This window comes from Pleurodeles waltl, chromosome 4_2, assembly GCF_031143425.1.
Source record: "Pleurodeles waltl isolate 20211129_DDA chromosome 4_2, aPleWal1.hap1.20221129, whole genome shotgun sequence".
NCBI classification, from domain to species: domain Eukaryota; kingdom Metazoa; phylum Chordata; class Amphibia; order Caudata; family Salamandridae; genus Pleurodeles; species Pleurodeles waltl.
The window spans coordinates 940,044,799-940,065,332 of NC_090443.1; positions in this window are offsets into that span (position 1 = coordinate 940,044,799).

Below are 20,534 nucleotides of genomic sequence, written 5' to 3' on the forward strand. Positions count from 1 at the left end.
AAGGTGTTGGACAGTAACGGGATGACAATTACTATTCCCACTCCAATCTATATCAGTTTGGGAAGGTGTAGGACACTAAAGGAGTGACAATTACTATTCCCACTCCAATCTAAACCACTTTGACGAAGGTGTTGGACACTAAAGGGGTGACATTTACTGTTCCCACTTCAGTTTATACCAATGGTGGGAAAGTGTTGGACACCAAATAAGTGGCATTTACTTTTTCCTTTCCAATCTATACCATTTTTGTGAAGGTGTTGGACACTAAAGGGGTTATATTTACTATTCCCACTCCAATCATAATCAATTTGGTGAAGGTGTTGGATACTAAAGAGGTGGCATTTACTATTCCCACTCCAATCTAAAGTAATGTATAGAAGATGTTGGACCCTTAAGGAGGTACGTATACAATTCCCACTCCAATCTAAACCAATTTGAGAATGTGTTAGATACAGAAGGGGTGACATTTACTATTTCCATTACAATCTAAAATATTTTAGACAGTGTGCTCCACAGCACAAATTTCTATACACAATAAATAGCCCATACTCAAACATCATTTTTGATCTATAACATAAATTAATAAACACTTAAAGAACACAATAATCCAAACTAAAAACCTATATATTTTGTAACTAAACATTAACATATCAAATAATGTTTATCACTATCAATTTATTTTTATTATTATTTACTACTATTCCTGAGTTTTGAAACATGACATGAAAATGTAATAATCCAAGAATAACAATCATAAAATATACATAAAATTACTTTTTAAAATAAATAACAATAAAAGAAAACAATTAATACATTTGAGAAGATGCCCCACAGCAGAACTTTTTCCAATATTAAACATATTAAAAACGTCATTATTTAAAATGTGTTTACAATTTTGTTTATGAATAAATGTATAGCATATAAACAAAATATAAATGATACATCATAAAAAACTCCACACTCCCACCGAACAGGATACGTGAATGCCGATGTAGACAAACAAAATCGACAGCATCAGCTCTTCAAAAGTTTATTTGCATTGCAATATCACAGTGCAGAAAAACCAGCTTGACGCGTTTCAGCGAACATTACACCTTTGTTGTGGGTGAATCGTGTCATTACAACCACCAATAAATGTAAAACACAAGATACACATAGAAAATGGGCAACAGTTTGACTTGCAGCAACAATGGTCGCCATCTTACCCTCTGTTTCCCTCTATAGATGTGTATAGATAAATTACAGAATGGGCCAACAAAATGTGCCCCACATTCAAACAAATATATATCAGAAAATAATGTACATCAAAGGATACACTCCAAAAACCTAAATCACTAAATATAGCACATGAACTGTACGGACTACATAAACGTGTAAATGATGTAACAATATATACCTACCAGTATATCACATGCAGGACAAAATATATGCATGGCAAATATAATACCCCCGATTCCAAAACAGGAAGCTGTTATGCATAATATGAAAATAACTACATCTTCATGATATAAATTTGCTATGCATTGTGTGGAAATAAAAGCATCAAGCCCCAGTGGCAAACATAGAAGGAGTTGAAAAGGCAGAAGGAAGAAAAAGGGATATCTTAGATCTCATACTTGGCATGTCACTCCCTCTACAAAGAGCGAACAGGAAATAAGGACAATCCTGCCCCAGTGGGCGAACATTGGAGGACTGATATCTTAGCTCTTCTGCCATGTTGGGATATTGACCCCACCACTGTGTAAGGATGTAAGAAAAAAAAACTATGTACATTATACAAAACTTTAACAGACCTACATATCTTATTAACAAAGGCAGATAGAAACTCTAATAAAGAAATGGAACTTGGCTGAATATACAATAATCATCATACAATGCGCATGCCATGCAACACCCAGATGTACATACAACTCCATGTCTGTGTTCATATGGATCAGAATAATATTTTATATTCAGCCAAATTGAAACACACTATATCAAAATACATATAAAGTAACAACACAATATTTGTTACAACAATATTAAAAACAACACTTAAAACAATACACTTACTTTTGATATTCCTGTCGACAATATTTTTGACATCCCGATATTCTTCACACAATATTTATTAAGTTTTTTTGTCCAGACACCTCACTGGGTGAAATTTAGAAGAAGCCCCACTAAACACAGTGACCAGAAAAAACACCTTTCATTGTTTTAGAATGCAATTTAACTTAGGTCGATGTTTTAGAGACCCTTAGGCACATTTTCTGGAGCAGCGGCTGAGGCGCACTTATCTTTATCATTTGAGCGCAGAGCAAAAAGGTGATGGGCAGACCTTTGCAGCTTAGACACATCGTTTCTCTTCACAAAGTTAAAATTTATAAGTCTGGTAACGGTAAGGTTTACTTTCAGAGGAGAGGGAACTGAAATGCTAAATTACTTCCTGACTGCTAGTAGTGTACAGTGTAATGCTGCTCTTTCTGCTATATTAATAGTTGACATGTCTGCCTACTAGAATTAATTTGCAGCTGCTATCTTGCCCAAGGCATTTGTGAGTCCTTCTTGTTTCTTTTGTTGTGCATTATTTTAACAAGCCTGCCTACTTTAATATAGATGCAGAGCTATTATTTTATTTGGTAATAGCTCTGAAAAATACATTAGTTTTATTTTGTGTGATAACCATGTCATGGTGTTTCAGTCTTCCAACCCTATTACCACTTCCTGGAGTTAGCTTTAACTTGTTTGCCAGCTACAGATGGAGAGTCATGAGTAGAAAGCAGAAGCTTTCTTACCTACTATGAATGCTAAAGTGCCTCAACCCCTGGCAGACCATTGCTCATTGGCAGCATCGACCATAAATACTCCCCAGACCTCTGACAACAGCCAGACCCTTTGTAAGGAAGGTCCCTAACATAACTGGCTGCACACTTTTCAGCTATTGTTTGATCCCATTTCCATTTGAATGACCAAGCTGTAGGCTCACCTCCCACAACCAAAACCAACCGTGGGCTCAAGCAATTCATGTTTCACAAAAGAAGCGGTATGAAAGCATTAAGGCCTTTGTTACGAGTGTTCATGAATTATCTGAGTAATATAGCTTTTGGATACACACCTCCATACTTTTTACTGTGGGACTGACTCATCACACAGGCTTTACTAATAAAGGTGAAATAGATAATCTTAATAAAACCTGTTAATGATTCCTGCTTGCCATGAGTACTTCTATTTGCATATCTTCACCCCACATTGGCCATAGTAATTTTTCCAGGAACAACACTTTAACAACAGCTAATTGCTATCTCCTGGCTGTTTTTTTTTATAAGGTGGAAAAGGGGTGACACTACTGAGAGCACCATTTAAACAAGCATTGGCAATGCTAATAGGTCAGGCGTTGTCTACTATACTTTTGGCAATTCTTGTGTTTTGCAATGGTTTTTGCAAAACATTGCTTGTGAAGCTGCTGGGCATTTGTCAATCTAGAAATAACATTGACAAAAGGCAAAAATGTGTTTGGTCTCAAAAAAGAACACATTGCCATAGTACTCCCTAGTACCGGAGAGACCTATTTTGTGTGTTGTGAAAGGGGTAAACACAACAGGGGCAGCCCACCTGATCCAGAACCAGGGGCAGTAAAGTATGTTTGAACAACAATGTTCCAGGGAAAAATAATAACAACTTTCTCACTATGGTGAATACAAAAAATACAAAAGATTAAAAAAAATGTGAGATGCCCACACAAAGATTCAGAGTTATAGAAAATTATCATTGTAAGTAAGTTTCAGATATGACAAAAACACAATATAAACCATAAAATACATAAATTCCTGATGCTCAACATATTACACACACAAATACTTTAGACATTACATAGTGTATTACAAAAGAAAAGATAAATGGCACAGGGGCCATAACTTTGTCAGGTAGTTCATAGATGAAAATAGAAATTGTGGGTACTAATCTCTTCCTAAATGCCATAAAAAGCATCAATAGTGTTTCGCCCCAAAGAGTCAGTGTCATCATCACTACAGAGAATAGTTTTATGAGCGAAAAGCCAAAGTAGCTGAAAAAGTTGTTTAGAAGGCACCTTTAGTTAATGAAAAGATAATAAATAAAGAAAAAATAGATTGGTAATCATAATGATGTTACTTACATGCAGATTATCAATCAAAATAGAGACTAAAAGATTAAATCCAAAGTCAGTCCTTCCAGAAATAAATTTGAGCCAAATCACCAATATGTAGCAATTAATAGCAACTGTTATATAACCCGATACTGAGAAAATAACCAGTTCACAAGGTGAGCAAAACTGAACTAAGGAGGAAGAGAACAAGCAATTGAATCATAATAAATACCTATGATAAATATGTGTATGTATGCCTACAAATGTAAGTGCCCGATCAAAACTGAAAAGATGATACTACTGTGAAATCAAAATATCCAAAAATATATTAAACACTGGTTTTATCATTAACTGAGGACACAGGTACTTCTAGTCTCCCAGCAAACCAACTGTAGTGAGCCACTGGGCAGCTCCCATACAATGTTACACAGATCCACATGCTTGAACCGCTCATGGGCAGTGCACCTAATGATTACCTGTGCATACTGTGTCTTGTGTCTGAGGTGTTAGAGTGTGGCCTATTTGAGGCCTAGTAGCGTAAGAGGGCTGCAAGTCAACCTTTGTGACAAAGCAGGCACCTTTCTACTGTGTGCCGCAGCAGCTACCGTGGGGTGGTGGACCTCTTACTTGAGGGCCCGTGCTCCTGCACTGGTGACGAAGGGTCATGCAACATTCAGAACAGGACCGGGCAGCTGCGGTGTTGGAACGGAGAAGCTCCATTTCGTGTGTCGGGGTATGCAGCATATGAAGTATACGCCTGCATCCCCTAGCATGGTTGCAATCCGGAGGCTGTGGTGTGGCTGCTGTCAGTGGCGTTGCGCATCAACCAAGGCGCACATGGCAGGGCCAGAAATAGGAAAGTGCGTACCTGCAACCGCAGACAAGACTGTGCTCCCGAGGTGATGAGTGTCCATGTATGGCACTGCAGCGCGCTGACTGAAAAGCACATGGTGGTGCTAGAGAAGCATGCACAGGCCCAGGTACGGTGAGGGCGAAGAGAGGAATGCCTGGTGGTGGTGTGGCCCCTTTTTGTCCCCCAAGTGTGACTACAATAAAGGGAGGAATAAAGGTGAAAGGCCTGAATGAGAATTGCCTATGCTTAGAGACTGCATGAGGAAACTTCAGAGCCTGCCTGGTGGAGCACAGGGAACAGTGAAGGTGGGAGCTAAGCCCTTCCCCTGCAATCGTTCATTTCCTTTCTGGCTACAAAAGGTACAGAGGGGCCCTAATCATACTACCAGCCTGAAGGCACAAGCGCAGTGAAAAGAAAAGAGGAGTGTAGACACACCGACACTGTCTCAGGCAGCGGCACCCCCTACTCAACATGGTGCGAGTACCACAGTCACTGAGCTGCCACCTTTTAGCCAGCTTGATCCTGTGAAGCCCATGCCGCAGTAGTGCAAGTGGATTGCGAGGTTACAGCACTACTTACGCACTATGCGGGAAATGCACGGTGCCGTCATGAGGACTGTGATGCTGCACATGGGAGGAGATGAATTGTACAATCTGTTCGAAGATCTGCCAAACACAGGGGCTGTTGATGATGACTTTGATGCCGCTGTGGCGATGCTGAATAGACATTTCGACCCCTAATTGAAACCAGACTATGAAATGTTGATGCACATGCACAGGAATAGACAAGCAAGATGAGATTAGGGCACAGTTGATTCAGGGATGCAGTTTGTCAAATCTTCAAAAACTGATATTATGACAACCTGGAATAAGTCTTGATGGTATCTTAATCCCGGCAAGGTCTTATGAACTGGTGGACAGTCGGGCAGGGGCGATGGAATCTGCGCTTAACCGCAGTTCTAATATCCAAGAGAGTCCCCCGGCAGTGAAAGAGGAATGAGTAGAAGCTGTCCAGCGAAGTCCTGTAAGGCCCAACACCAAATCCAGCAAGAAGGGATGTCAAACCGTGTCTCAAATGCAGCCAGTTAAATCACTTTGCGAAGGTCTGGTGAAGCTCCAGCCTCGAAGACACAAGGGCTTTGGTGAATGTCATTGATGCAGATCCATTCCTCAGACTTGAACCCCGACCTGAAATGCAAAGGCAAAAATTTACACCAATGGAGAAACTGAACCACTTCAGCTGAAGGGTTTCATTGAAGTTGAGGTAGCCCATGGGGACACAAAAACCAGAACAAAATTTCATGTGACCAGAGGTAACACTGGAATATTTTTGGGGTGCCACAAGGCTGAGGACCTTGGCTTGGTATTGTTTGCAAAACAGATTAACCATCCCATGCTGACAACATCTTGGCTGACTTTCCAGAATTATTCTAAGGTCTGGAAAGTTTTGAAGAGTGTACAGGTCAAACTCCACATTGACAAGTCAGTGAGACCAATGGCTCTATGTCATCGGAGAGTGTTGTTCCACCTTTGCACCTTGGTGGATAAGGTATTGCAGCAGTTGGAACGAGTGGGGGTGACTGTGAAAGTAATGGGCCCCACTCCATTGGTGTCACCTTTAGTCATAGACCCAAAATCCAAACAGCCGGGGCCATCAGGCAGTGTGATGACATGAGACTACCCAACCAGGCGATTTGGTGGGAATGACATATCATCCCACTATCAACGAGATTGTAGCAGACATCATCAGAGCCACATGGTTCTCCATGATCAATTTAAACACTGGCTATCACCAGTTGGTACTGGAGGAAGCCAATCGTTATACAACAACATTCTCCACACATGTTGGACTCAGGAGGTTCAAGCACCCTAGCTTTGGCGTCCCATCGGTGGCCCAGTGTCTCATGAAGTCATTTGTGAATCCTTTTCTGGACTGGCGGGAGTCATCAACGTGAGCGATTGCATTCCTATTTATTCTGACACATTGGAAAACCATCACATACGACTGAGAGACACCTTTTAGTGGCTAGTAGGCCAAGGTTTATCTCTCCACTGCCAAAAGTGCATGTTCTATGCCAACAAAGTGGAATCCTTCAGATACTGATTTTCCAAAGTCATGCTCCAGGTGGACCCCTAGAAAGTGGAAGTCATAAGAACGGCCACCATGCGTCGGAACCAGTCGGAGGTTCGTAGCTCCGTGGGGTTGGCCAATTACTGAGGTTTGTTCATACCAAATCCCGTCACCCTCTCCAACCTACTTCGCCACTGGACAACTACAGCCACACAGACATTCTATGAATTGAAGAAAGCATCACTACACCACGCCACCATGGGGTATTTCAGTCCAAAACGCCAAACCTAGTTGATCGTTGATGCCAGCCCAGTTGGGTTGGGTGCGGTGCTACTGCAGATGAAAGGTCAAGGGAATGGATTCCCATCGCATATGCGAGCAGAGCGCTCACTGCTTTGGAGACCCGCTACGCTCAAATTGAAAGAGAGGTCCTCTATTCACAGGAACAGCCATGAATGGGCCTCCAAGGATTGAAAGGTAGACAGTCCTGCTGCAAAAATACTCCTTTGACGTCATATATCACCCTGGTGTGAAGGGAAGAGGGGCAAGGCAAAGTTGGAGCAGAAGGTTTTGTGAGAATGATTACCCAGCTGGCCTACCCTAGGGCTCTGCTGGTTGGAGAGATTGTAGAGACTACCAACTCTGACAAATGTCTGATGCGAGTCAAGAGCACACTAGTGGGACAGCAGTGAAAGAACTTTCTTGATGGCCTTCGGGGTCTGACAGAGGTGGAGCGAGAGACATGAACACCAATGTGGTGATGCAGGGATGAGATTAGTGAAAGTAAAGAAGGGCTTCTCCTTAGAGGCCACCAAATAGTTATACCCCGCTGTTTGTGGTCTGTACAGTGGAACTAGCTCATCAGGGGCACCAGGGTATCGGCAAAAGGAAAGCATGCCTCCGTACCAAATTCTGGTTCCCGGGAATAGATCAGGTTGTTGAGGACCAGGTGAAGAACTGTTGCTCCTCTGTGCTCACAAGTGAGTAACCTCCAGATATGCCAGTGATTACTGAAGAAGCAGTGACAAGGCCCTGATCTTCCCTAAGCATAGACTTCTGGAGTTTTCCTGATAACCGATTCACCCTAGTAGTTATGGACAGCCAAACCAAATTCCCAGCAGTGAAGCTTGTCTAGTCCATAGCATTTGAGTGTGTGAAACCAGAGCTGGAGAAAATCTCTGCATTACTAGGGCTGTCTGAGGAAGTTAAAACAGATAATGGCCCGCCCTTCCAAGGGCAGGAGTTCCAAGAGTACCTGCATGTCACTACAAGATTGGCTAAGGCTAAAGGAGATGTTGAAAGGTTCACAAGAACCCTTAACTGAGCACTCAACATCAGAGGAGAGAGAGGAGAAAACCTGGAGTGCGCTCTGCATCAGTTCCTGAGGGTGAATCGCCAGACTCCTCACATCACAACTGGTTGTGCACCAAGTGATCTATTGATGAGGTGGGTGGTTCGAGATGTGAAACCTGTGGGACCCCACTGGGCACCCACTGTCATTGATGAATCAGCAGCCCAGGAGAAGAGAAGATCAAACAATGAAAGAGCTAGTAGAGAGAGAAAGGCGGTTGTACTAATGCTAAGGATGGGTGACAGTGTAGTTATCAAAGACTGCCACCTGGGTTGCATGTTTTGCACAAAATGTTGGAAGTTGTGAGGCTCTGTGGCGCCATGGTCACCGTCAGGAGACGAAGCATGGAGGTATCAAGGAACGTATCAGTGAAGGACCATCACAAGCTATTGAGGAAGAAACCACCTATGATCCGAATAACATGAGGGGAGCAGCGTGGGAGAAAAGACAGTGATGTCAGTGAGAGAAGTGGACAGCTGGCTACAATAACCATAACAGCGGATCAGAAGACAAGTGAGAACCAGCTTGCATCCTTGGCAGAGGATGCCGGTCGAGGCCATCCCTATCAGCTACGCATTAACACACGTCCCAACTAGAGATTGAAAGACTATGGGCCTGATTTAGATGTTAGTGGTAACAGACCCACCATCAACTTGTTTATGGGAAATCCACCCGTTTCTATGATTGCCCGCCCTCCATATTTAGATGTCAGTGGGAGCATAGGCGAAAGACTGCCAACGGTCTGCCGTCACCACCAAGAGTCTTCACCCGCATCGACAGTGCCATAGGCAAAAGCAGCTGGTGGCAGGACAACAACCCCTTTTACCACTGACCCAATCACAATGTTAAATCCCGCCAATGTAACTGTGAGGGCCAAACATCTATACCTGAGCTTGCGGTTTGGGAGTTATATAAATACTAAACTCACCTTTTTAACACTTACCATGTAACCTGCCACCAGAACTACCATTGCTCCTAGGCCAGGTCCAAGATAGAAATCCTCCCTGTCGTCACCGAAACAGAAAGTAAGTTCCGGGCATTCCTGTTACCCTAGGAGTTGTAGCTTCACAGTACTACTGGACTCATGCATGGTTCATTAATTTGTGTAAACAACACCATAATGTTGTGCAATGCTAAAGTGTGTATTTTTAAAGTCTGAAAATGTATCAGAACAGGCCTTGTGATATAAGGAGCACCCATTTATCTAGGAGGGACTGCCTTCATGGCAATGGATACCTACATGAAAAGTCTCATCAATCACAAATAGAAATGTGTCTGTGAAGGTGTGTGCAATAATGCCCCCAAAAAATCTTAAGTATAAACTTAAACAGTATCCACAATTTTAACCAAACAATCCTATGATAATTTAGCAATTACAGTACAACATGCTTCAGGTGGGTGTAACAGAATGTAATACAATTTTAACTGGTGAACTTCAAACATGACCGAGATGTATGACGGTCACGTCCCCTTGGTGTGTGCAATATATCACAAAATTTAGATGTAATTTAACTGTAAAGTGTCAGGTCATTTGTAAAATGTATGTGTGCATATTATTAACACATTATGTCAAAACAAACACACACGCATTCGCCACTCAAAGAAACAGAAACACACAGAATTGTGGTGCAAGTGTCCAGTAACAAAATGAATGCTTGCACCAAAATAATATGTCTATCACTAATGTAAAACACTAATGTATGCATTAAAAAAACTAAATATGCAACCTTTGTTTCTGTCATAAATGAGAGTAAGTACATGGCACACACATTAGCAAAAATAACATAGTTAGCAAACAATTGGTAACACTGAAAACATAAGTCCAGGACAAAGGTATTCATAAAATAAAATATCTTTATATAAGGATGAGATAAGTCTCTCAATATGAAATAGGAAGAGTTCATCTGGACAGAGGTAAAAACATATACACAAGGTGTAACAAGGTTGGTAAGCCCACTACTGGTTATTTTCCTTGTAGACACTCAGGTGCTGCTTTTGGAGTTGCCTGGCTCCTCTGTCGTGGGTGCCTTATTGCAAGGGCTCTGGCCCCCTTTTAATCTTTTAATGACTTTATGTGTTTATCTTTCCCCCGTTAAGTTGCCTTATCTATTGAGTTACCAATATTTACTCTCTCCTCAGGGGAGCCTGTGGTTGAGTAAGAGGTTGCTGGACCTTGTTTCTTTTTTTTCTCTCTTACCTGTTTTTGCTGTCTTCTCACTTCAAATCGCTGGAATTACGACACCTACCTGGACAAACCCCTCTCCATAAGGGCTACTTAGTCAACAACATAGTGCATCGGTGCAGGGGATGTGCACAGTGGGCATACCACTGGCATGGTGAAGGTGCACCAAAGGCAAGCCCACCTGCGCCCGTCCATGCCAGGACTGTGCCTAGTACTCCATAGAGGAATTGCTTGCACTCAACATTTTAAGCGACATGAGGGACTGCCCCCAGCTGAATCCAGTGTTTGTTTTTAAAATCCACCCAGACGCTTTGTCAAGTCTGTCAATTTAAGTTCATTAGTAGGAACACACCAATTCTTGCTAGACTAGATAACCTGGCACAAAGTGACTTGAGTAGTGCCGCGACCACCTTAGGCCAAAACCTTTCTGCAGTCCTGATCAACCCAAGGTCCTTGTTTAAGCACTACTTTGAGTTTGTAGACTTTTAAGACTGACATCAATTTGTTCTTGCCTTCATCACAGAAACCTGGGCAGACCCCACGTCCCAACTGGACCTGGCGGCGGCAGCGGTACCTCCTGGCCACGCCATCTACAGATGAGATAGAACTTCTAAAAATGGTGGAGGATTAGTCGTCATATACAAAAACACTATGGCTGCCACTTTTTCACCTGCTCCCTCCAATGAACGTGGAGCACTTCTTTTTATGTAGAATTAACTAAAAATCAATCCTTCAGTGGCCTGCTGGTTTATCGTCTTCCTGGACCTCGAGGTCCTTTTAAGCTAGCCATTGCCTCTCTTCTAGAATCTGTCTCCCTAAAATCAGATTTCACAGTTTTAGGTGATTTTAATTTTCATTTAGAAAACCTACTACATCGAGACACCAAGGAGGTCATTATGACTTCGGCAGATGGAAAAGCCCATCCGCTGAAGTCCCGACAGGCAGGTTGCTGCCAGTGTGATGCCTCCCCGCAGGCCTCATAATGTTGTTTCTGCCCGCTGGCCCAGCGGGAAAGGGCCTACAGCATTATATTGTATAACATATTGTATTGTACCATAATAGATGTTGTATTGTGCAGGGTGCACCAGCACCCATCGCGATGTTCACTGTCTGCAAAGCAGGCAGTGAACATCACAACATGGCTGGTTAGGGGGGCCCCTACACTGTCCATGCCAAGTGCATGGGCACTGTCGGGCCTCCCTGGGGCCCCCTGCACCCTGTCTCCGCCAGCCTTTTCATAGCGGTGCTAACGCCATAAAATTGTTGGCAAAGAATGGACTCATAATCACCAGGGCAGTACTGCTTGCAGTGCTGCCCTGGCAGATTAGGACCGCCAGACCAACAAAAACTTGTGATCTAGTGGTGCTGGCGGTCAGACTGCCACAGCGGCCATAATGACCCCCCTGAATTATTAGTCGACACTCGGCCTCTCCCAAATAGTAGCCAATTCAACACATTTTGCAGGGCACACCCTCAATGGCATTTTTACTAATAATCTTGGCATCACGAGTACACCCACCCTAGCAGTAACTCGGACCAATCATAGGGCCATACTGTATGATTTTACAATTCTTTCTAAGGCTTCCTTCATAAATTCTGGTCACAATTAGCATATCCCTCCCACTTGGCACACAATTCAGGCCTCTGAACGTAATTCCCTATTAGGAAGCTCACTACCAGCCATTACTAATGATTTAGATCAGATATCATTGAATTACTCAATGTGGTTAAAATCTGCAGTAAATACTCTGGCACCCCCTAAAACCATCATTAGTAGTAGAAATAAACCATTAGTGCCCTGGTTCAGAGAGAACCTTAGAGCCCTTAAATAAGGTTGTCGCAGGCAGGAACGGCAATGGAGGAAGGACTACAACCCCACAGAAAGACAAAAATGCAAGCAGAGTATTAAAGAGTTAAAAAAACAGTCTCTGAAACAACAACAAGCAAATTGAACAGGCAAAGAGTTTTACCAAATAATTATTTCAGACTGTTAAGGCTCAGGTCTACACCCATTAGTAAGGTGGCAGGTGGAAGTCAGCCTTTTTGCAACGCTCTTGCTTTTTTTTTCCTTTAAAAATCGAAGATATATTTAATAAATTTGCCTCTAATAATTCTACGTCTCTTGTCGGCAGCAATATTACATTGATCGCTATGACCAAACCACTTTTGGAAGAAGTTACACATCTTACTTGTGATAAAGTAAAGCAACCCTTTCTTATCTGCAAGTCCGGCTCTCGGTTCGATCCCAGCCCACCAGCTGTGGTACAGTTGGCACCTAATTTAGTCGCCACTATTCTGACCTGATGTTCAGAACGGGCTCCTTTCCCAAAGCTTAGAAGTCAACATCCATACTCCCCCTACTTAAAAAGGCCAACCTTAATCCCTTGGTTGCCAATAATTATCGGCTGATCTCTCACCTCATTGTTCCAGCCAAAATCATGGGGAAAACCATGAACCAACAATTGGCATCATTTTTTCACCTTCTGGATGATACCCAATTCAGCTTCAGAAGTGGTCACAGTACAGAAACTGCATTGATTGTGGCCACTGAGGAAATCAGGTCAACTTTGTATGGAGGAGGCAGAGCAGTCTTATCCTCCTTGACCTGTCTTCGGCCTTTGGCATGGTCAACCATGACCTTCTGGACTCTGGGTGTGAGTCTGGGCATGAGGTTGGGGTGGGTGGGAGGCTGTGGCCAATGAAGAGGCCAGACCCTGGAATGACTGCTGTAGGAAAGACAGGGAACCATGAATGCCATCCAGGTCAGCATAGAGAGTAGGTATGTCATTCGGACCGCTTTATTCCTGCGAACGATTGTTTCATTGGAAGAACAACTGGCAGCCATGTTATCCCAGGGGCCTTATCACCTGGATCTAGGCAGGTCCCTGCTTTTGATGCGATTCCTACTGTGAGATATTTGTTATTGAACACCTACTTGGTAAGGAGTACCTTTACTCTCTTAGTGAGGATTAGGAGTTTATAGGTCCTGATGAACTGCCACTAGATCCTTGAGACTATAGACGAGAAACATGTTGACCACGATTATGTGTCCTGTAGTGTAGGAACTGCTCGCACACAGCCCCTTTACACAGACACCAACAGGTGAGGTGCTAGGCACACTCTAGGTATAGATTTGAGGGAACCAGACCATTGAACTCTGTTTCCCCTTCCTTTGTTTTTAACCTTGACATGGGTGTCAGGTCATAGTAAAGATTGTCGTTCTTGTCACCCATATTCAATTTTAACATGCTTATGTGCCAATCTCTCACACTTGGACTCACCTCTGGCAATTTCATCAATGAGATCTCCAGCAAAGAGCCCTCTAGAAGGGCCAGTCAGGCATTGCAGCGCTGGACTGATGAGGTGCATGACCCGATGATGAAGCATGTCACCTAAAGGTGAGTGAGGGCTATTGTTCCTGGCAAACAAATGCTTGCAGGGACTCCTACCCTAATAGGCAATGTGGAGTCATATACCCCCGAACAGTGCATCTCACTTTTTAGGACTACATTTTTATGGGGAGACTGATGCACTGGGCCGTATAAATCTTCCAGTTTTTTGCCCCCCTTTCTCTTTTTTGTGCCTTCCAGGTAAAGTAGCATCTGTGTGTTCTGGTTGGCCAGCCCCTGGATAGCATTCAATAGTGTGGTCTGGCCTACAGATGTCACCCTTAAAAGAGCAACAGGCTCCAGCTTGGGACACTGAGGCAGGGGCAGAGGTGCCTGCAGCAAAGGTGATGTCACCCCTTTTAGGAGGGTGGCTTTGGCCAACTGGGGGGTGGAGGGTGCAAGAGGGAGGGTGGAGATTGGAATGGGGTGGCAGACAAAGATGCTGGTGTCACAGTCTCTCCAGGGTCTGTCCCCACTCTGGACTGGTCTTCATTCGAGGCCTCTGAGGAAGATGCGGAGTCACCGGTGGACTCTGTGCCAGTTCCCTCATTTTCCATGCCTGTGAAATCCACACCCGATCTCCAGTGGCTAGCTTCATCCCCTCCGATGTGGCTGCTGTCACCTTCGCCTTGCCAGTTGATGCTGAAAACATAGATACAACAGTTCTTGTGTATCGGTGAGACTAGAATTGGACATCAATGTACATCGCACAAAATTTGCAACAAGTTCAGTTATCCCCATCTCAGTTCCATATCATGTATGCCTTTGTCATGTATACACTTGTAGTTCTCTCCATAACAAAGGATTTACACAGCATGAATAAACACGTAAGCCTGGCTACATTTCTGAACCACTGTGGTACCCGAGCTAAAATTGGTTCACTTAATAATAGTACGACAAGTTGGCACCATCCAAACAGATCTAGGCTTCTTATAAGCAGAACAGGAAAAAAGGACATGAGCCTCTGTTTCATGTGCCTGTCGACAAGAAGGACATGCATTATCCAACGTCTGGTCCCCAGTGCTCCACTTGCTGGTAAACGATCGAACAGGAAGGTTACCATGCCTGAACCGCAGGTAAAGCTTCCTGGCTAAAACCAATTGGATTTCATCAAGGAAGAAATACAGCTTATAGGAATCCTTAAAGCCTATGAATCTTAGGGTCAGGTCATCATGGGGCAAGTACATCAATAAAGTAGATAACTTATAGTCCCTATAGCATTTAGTAAGTTCGGCTCTAGAATTGATCTGACAAGGCTCCTCAGGCTTGTCCCACAGGCTGTATTTACTCATAGATTTCAGGACATCCTTAATATAACACAACCATGGGAGTATACTTGGGCTGATCTATAGGAAATCAGTTCCGGCGTGGCACAAATTTACCTCCAAAACAGTAGGGGCCTGAGGTCTAAGTGGAATCAAAAAAAGACCCCCTATGCACCTTCAAAAGCCCACCCACAAACTGTCCCAGCCTCAATCTTTGCCTAGTCATGTGGGAGAACCAATCCATGCATTCACTAAGAGTGATCTCAAGGTAATCAAACATTATAACCCTCTCCAACTGAGTCCTATTCAGTATAGGGTTGTGGTGTATTGAACTTGAAGAGTTAGGTATCATGAATTTAGTTTTAGTCCCATTTATTTCCAAACCCCTCTCCATGCAGAAACAATTAAAACTATCCAAAACTCTTTGGATTCCCATTGGGGGCTTTAAAAGTAAGAGGGTGTCATCAGCAAACATCAGTGCAGGAGCCTTAACTAACTCCAACTTAGGAGCATCATTATTTATTTTAGTCAATAAGTCCACACGTCCATTATCATACAATGTAAATAATAAAAGCACCAGCAAACATCCTTGCCAAACCCCTCTTGTAACAGGAAAGCGTTCAGAAAGCTCTCCCAGGGCACCACATCGTACCTGTGCGAAGTTCCCCTTGTGAAGTCTTTGCAAAATACAACACAAATATGAGAGAACCCCCACGTCAGCTAGAATCTGCCAGAGGGTTTCCCTAGGGACCATATCAAGCACAGAGCATAAATCAACAAAAATCAAATACAAAGTACCACCCTCTAGGAGCACATATTTCCAGTACAGGAGCTGTAGCCTAAAAATGCAATCCGTGGTTAAATTGCACTGATGAAAGCCTGCTTGGAAGGGGCTAATGACATTCCTGTCCTCCATCCAGATCTGTAATCTTTCTAAAATCACTCTGGAAAATATTTTCTGCATAACATCTATCAAGTTTATAGGTCTATAATTGAGTGACTTGGGGGAGCCTTTCTTATCAATAGAAATGATCTCCACCTCTGCCCATGTGTGTGGAATTGGCATCCCCTCCAAAATAACATTGAACACAATGCCTAAATATGCACCCCAGACCTCGGGAGCAGAGTGAAAGAGGTCTCCTGGGATTTTGTCAATCCCAGGAGCCTTCTCTGGGGCAATCTTAGTATTAGCCCTTACAGTTTCCTCAAGCGAGATAGGGAAGTAATGCCTCCATCCTGGGCTAACTAGCTCACCCCGTGGCATGCCTGAAACAGTATCTCTGTCCACCAGTTCTCCCCGCCCTTTACCCTTACCATACAAAGATCGAAAGTGCTAATTCCAAATATCGGCTGATATGTTATTCCCTATGCTAGAGCTTGTCTCAGGATGCCCACTCCCTACTATGCTCCAGAAAACTTTGAAATTTGTATTCATATAGCACTATGACGGGACTCCCACTTTGCTTGTTCCCATTCTCTTTTAGCAAGATTGACAGTGATTTTATATTCAAATCTAGCTTTATGAATCAGGCTACCATCCTTAGATTTTAAACCCTTTAAAAGTGAAACCTTAGCTGTTCTACCCTGCCTACCAACCCAGGACGGAAGATTTTTCCTACTGGCCTTGGGTTGAGCCTCTACTATTAACACATCTTTTAGTGTACCAGTTAACCTCTGATGGATTTCTGCCACCTTTGCCCTTTGTCCAGGGTCACCCTCAGAGCTCATAACCATGCTCAGTTCTTTGATGACATCTCCTAATGCCCTCTACAATACTTTAATTAAACCAGGGGTCTGTTCCAACCCACGCCTTTTAACTGTTTGTTTATTTGGTGCCAGAGTGAGTCTGCTACCCAACGGATCAGTTTGAGTATCCATGGCCCATTTAAAAGGAAGCCTTAGCTCTAAAAATAAAAAAAAGTGTGTTATGGTCACTATCATGTCTCTAATTGACCTCCATATCTACTATATAGGGCCCTAGCCTTACATCAGCCAGGATGTAATCTATCAAGGAAGTCTGGCCCACACTATTGAATGTGTGGGCCCACTGAATATCTGACTTGGTGCATCCATTACGTGCACCCAAGGAATGGTTTAGGGTAAGCTCATACAATTGCAGGGCCAATGAGGTCCATTTTTTAATGGGGGGGTGGCCAGTCCAGGGATAGCCCAGATCCTGTCTTAAGTGCCTGTCATTTTGTTATACTCTACGCCAAAGGCTCGAATTGAAAAATTAAGGTTGCCGGCTACCACTTTAAAAGCATTGTCAAGCAGAAAAAATAAACATGTATCCAGCTGCTCCACCACACTAGACTTGAGGCTCGCTATAATGGGCCTAGAATAAACATTAATCAGGTACAGATCTGTACTGGGGGAAGCATAAGTCGGAGGCAAAGCATGTCATCAGAATGTGCCTCAACTGTTTGAACTCTGCAGCCCAAATGTGTTGCAAACCAAATTCTTACAGGTATCTTAAATTTCAAATAATTTACCCCCTGGCAAGGTTAAAATGTGCTCCTAAGGACTATTGAACCTGTTGGGGGGAGGGAAGGGGGCTACGGGGGCCCTGTAGAAATATTTCAATGGTAAGGTGTAAATAGATGAGCCTGTCTCCTTTGCTGCAGGCACCTAAGGTTACCTACAAGTGGACAGGTTTTAACCATACAGAGCAACCTAATACACTATGTGCTGGAATCCTACGTGACAGTACAGCATCAAACAACTCCAGACCCTCTACATTTTTCCATTAACATCAATTTGATTTCAACATTGCCTGTATGTTGTCAGTCATACTACTGGTACACTGTCTACTGGCCACTGGTAGTCAGTGGCCTGCAGTTTGTCTGATGAGATAGGATTTGTGTGTTACATTACAGCTTGTAGTTCCAGGTGAGTTAACATTGACATGCACATACATTTCAGACATTGGTCACAAACACCTGTCCCAGGTACATCATTCTGTCAACTCCAATCACAACACTATCCACATTCCCAAAAAGAAACCAAAGAGCCTGTGAATCTGAAAGGAAGAGGTTACTCAGTCAGCAATTCCCCAATCAGACATGGACATGTACCTGTTCCTTTGGGGTCCCATAAAGGTGGATGTACAGGAAGCAAACCTCCCTGGCAAGGAGCTCCAGTTCCTCAGGGGAGAAGGCAGGGGCCCTGTTACCTGCTTTGCCTGGCATCCTGGCTCCCAGAGATCAGTAACAGCAGCACAAAATGAGGAGGTCTGGGTGGCTACAGTGTTAGGGGCAAGTGAGGGTTTTTTCACAACCGGGCATACAAGCACACGGCAGACACAATCTGTGACGGAAACAGACACAGCCATTGGCTTTCCTACATAGCTGTTACACATGTTAGCCTATGGCAGAGCCCGTCGTGGAGGCTACTGCCTAGTATGAAGCCAACTTCTGTTGGCAGCCGTCGGGTAGACAATGTGCTGACAGCAAGGACAGGCAGCTGACAATTTAGGGTGTGAAGCTGCGCATTTTCCAATTGTTGATGCATCACCAGCACTCAAAAGGGAGGCTAGTGCATTTCTAAATGTCAGATACGAGCAACACTTTTCTTGGACAGATATGACACAATAAAATGTGGACTTTGACTGTGTTTGACAACAAAAGTGCCACAGGGGAAGTACTACCTTGTTGACAGCATTTAAAAAAATAAAATAGAAAAATTATGTGCAAATAATACAGTTCTTAGACAACAGATAGCACACATATTGCCTTGATGCCACCACACAACAGAGAACAGGTCTACCACAATCAGAAGAAAATCCATTCCATCAATGTGCAAGTTATCTGCTTACCAGACTTATACATCTCAAGTGTGTCTGCCCTCTTCCCTGGGTCACCACATGATTCATTCATACTATGGAATAGCAATATACCCATGCAGATGTCAGAACTTGAACCAGAGATGCCCTGTCCTGTTGGTAAGTACAATATAACTTGTTGATATTTTGCCTGAATCCTAATTTAGGAAGGGACAATAGCTTGATATGTGAGTAATCTGTTGATGTGTTGCTTCTGTGTCGGAGACTCAGCATATCCTATCCAACCGTGGTTATTGTGACCTATGGAACATATCTTTCTGCTATGGTAATTTGTTAGGAATGGTCAGTGCAGGAAAGTTCAAGACAAAAATGTTAGTGGATCAAAGTTTTGATACATTGGGTAATGTGGCCATTGAAATAGAGGAAATGGGCTTGTGCTAAGTATGTGTGTCCTCATGACTTGTCAGTCACCTTCAATTGAATACGGGGTAAAATGAATTTCCCCTTGTTATTCTGTTTCAGGGTCCTACACCATATCGTCTTCATTTCAACGTTGTGACATTTGCTGTGATATTTTGCAGTTTGGAAGTATAAAGAGAACATGTGATGATCCTGGGACAGACACCCACCCACTTGGGATGGACAAATCTTTTCCAGAGACAACTTGCACTCTGATAGTATGGAAGTTCAGAAGATTGTATCTGACCTGTTTTCTGTGTGATGCTGCCATCAAAGCAATTTGTGCCACTCGAGTTGCTCAATCCACATGTGTATGTAAAGCCGTAGCACACTGTTCTTCCTTCACATTGGCTAAATCTTCAAATTGTGGACTGTGGAGGTAGCTGTTAATGTGTTTCACCATAGGTGATAGAACATTTTGTTAGCGCACCACTGAACGGTGAATGTGCCATTGCACCAGATACTGCTAAAGGGTCTTGTACTGGTCATATGGCCTCAAATGTTGTCAGTGCCATGATGTAGACTGTTGGTGTTATTGATCTCAGATTCCTAATGTGAGTGCAGAATATATGGCTCCAACTGAGGCCATGCATCAGTGATAGTTTTCCTATTTAATTTGCTCCCATTGCACACTCCTGTTCCTTTATGGTTTCAAGATTGTGGAGCATATAACACTATGGCACTGACTATTGGGGTTAGGACTGTTTTTTGTACCCAGATTCCATTTCTACAAGCACCTGTTGCCAACATGTGTATGTTCCAAATACATTCTGGGTTGAGTTTGTTTTCTTTGAATAAATTGGTTAACACTTTGCCTCTTTGTAATTGGAAAAAAAAATTCCCAACTGAATGTTCTAAAGATTTAGCAACATGATGGTGGAAGAAGGACATGACAAAGTAAATGCCACAAATAATCCAACAAGAGTCTTTTACTCTGTGTCCATTATATTTATTAACACAACACAAAAACAAGAGTGAGGTGTTTTATAAAAAAAAGATGAAATAAAAAGAGTCTATCGTGGTGGATGGAAATGTGGTAGTAGGGCCAAAAACCGTTTGAAGTCCAATATCCAAAGCAT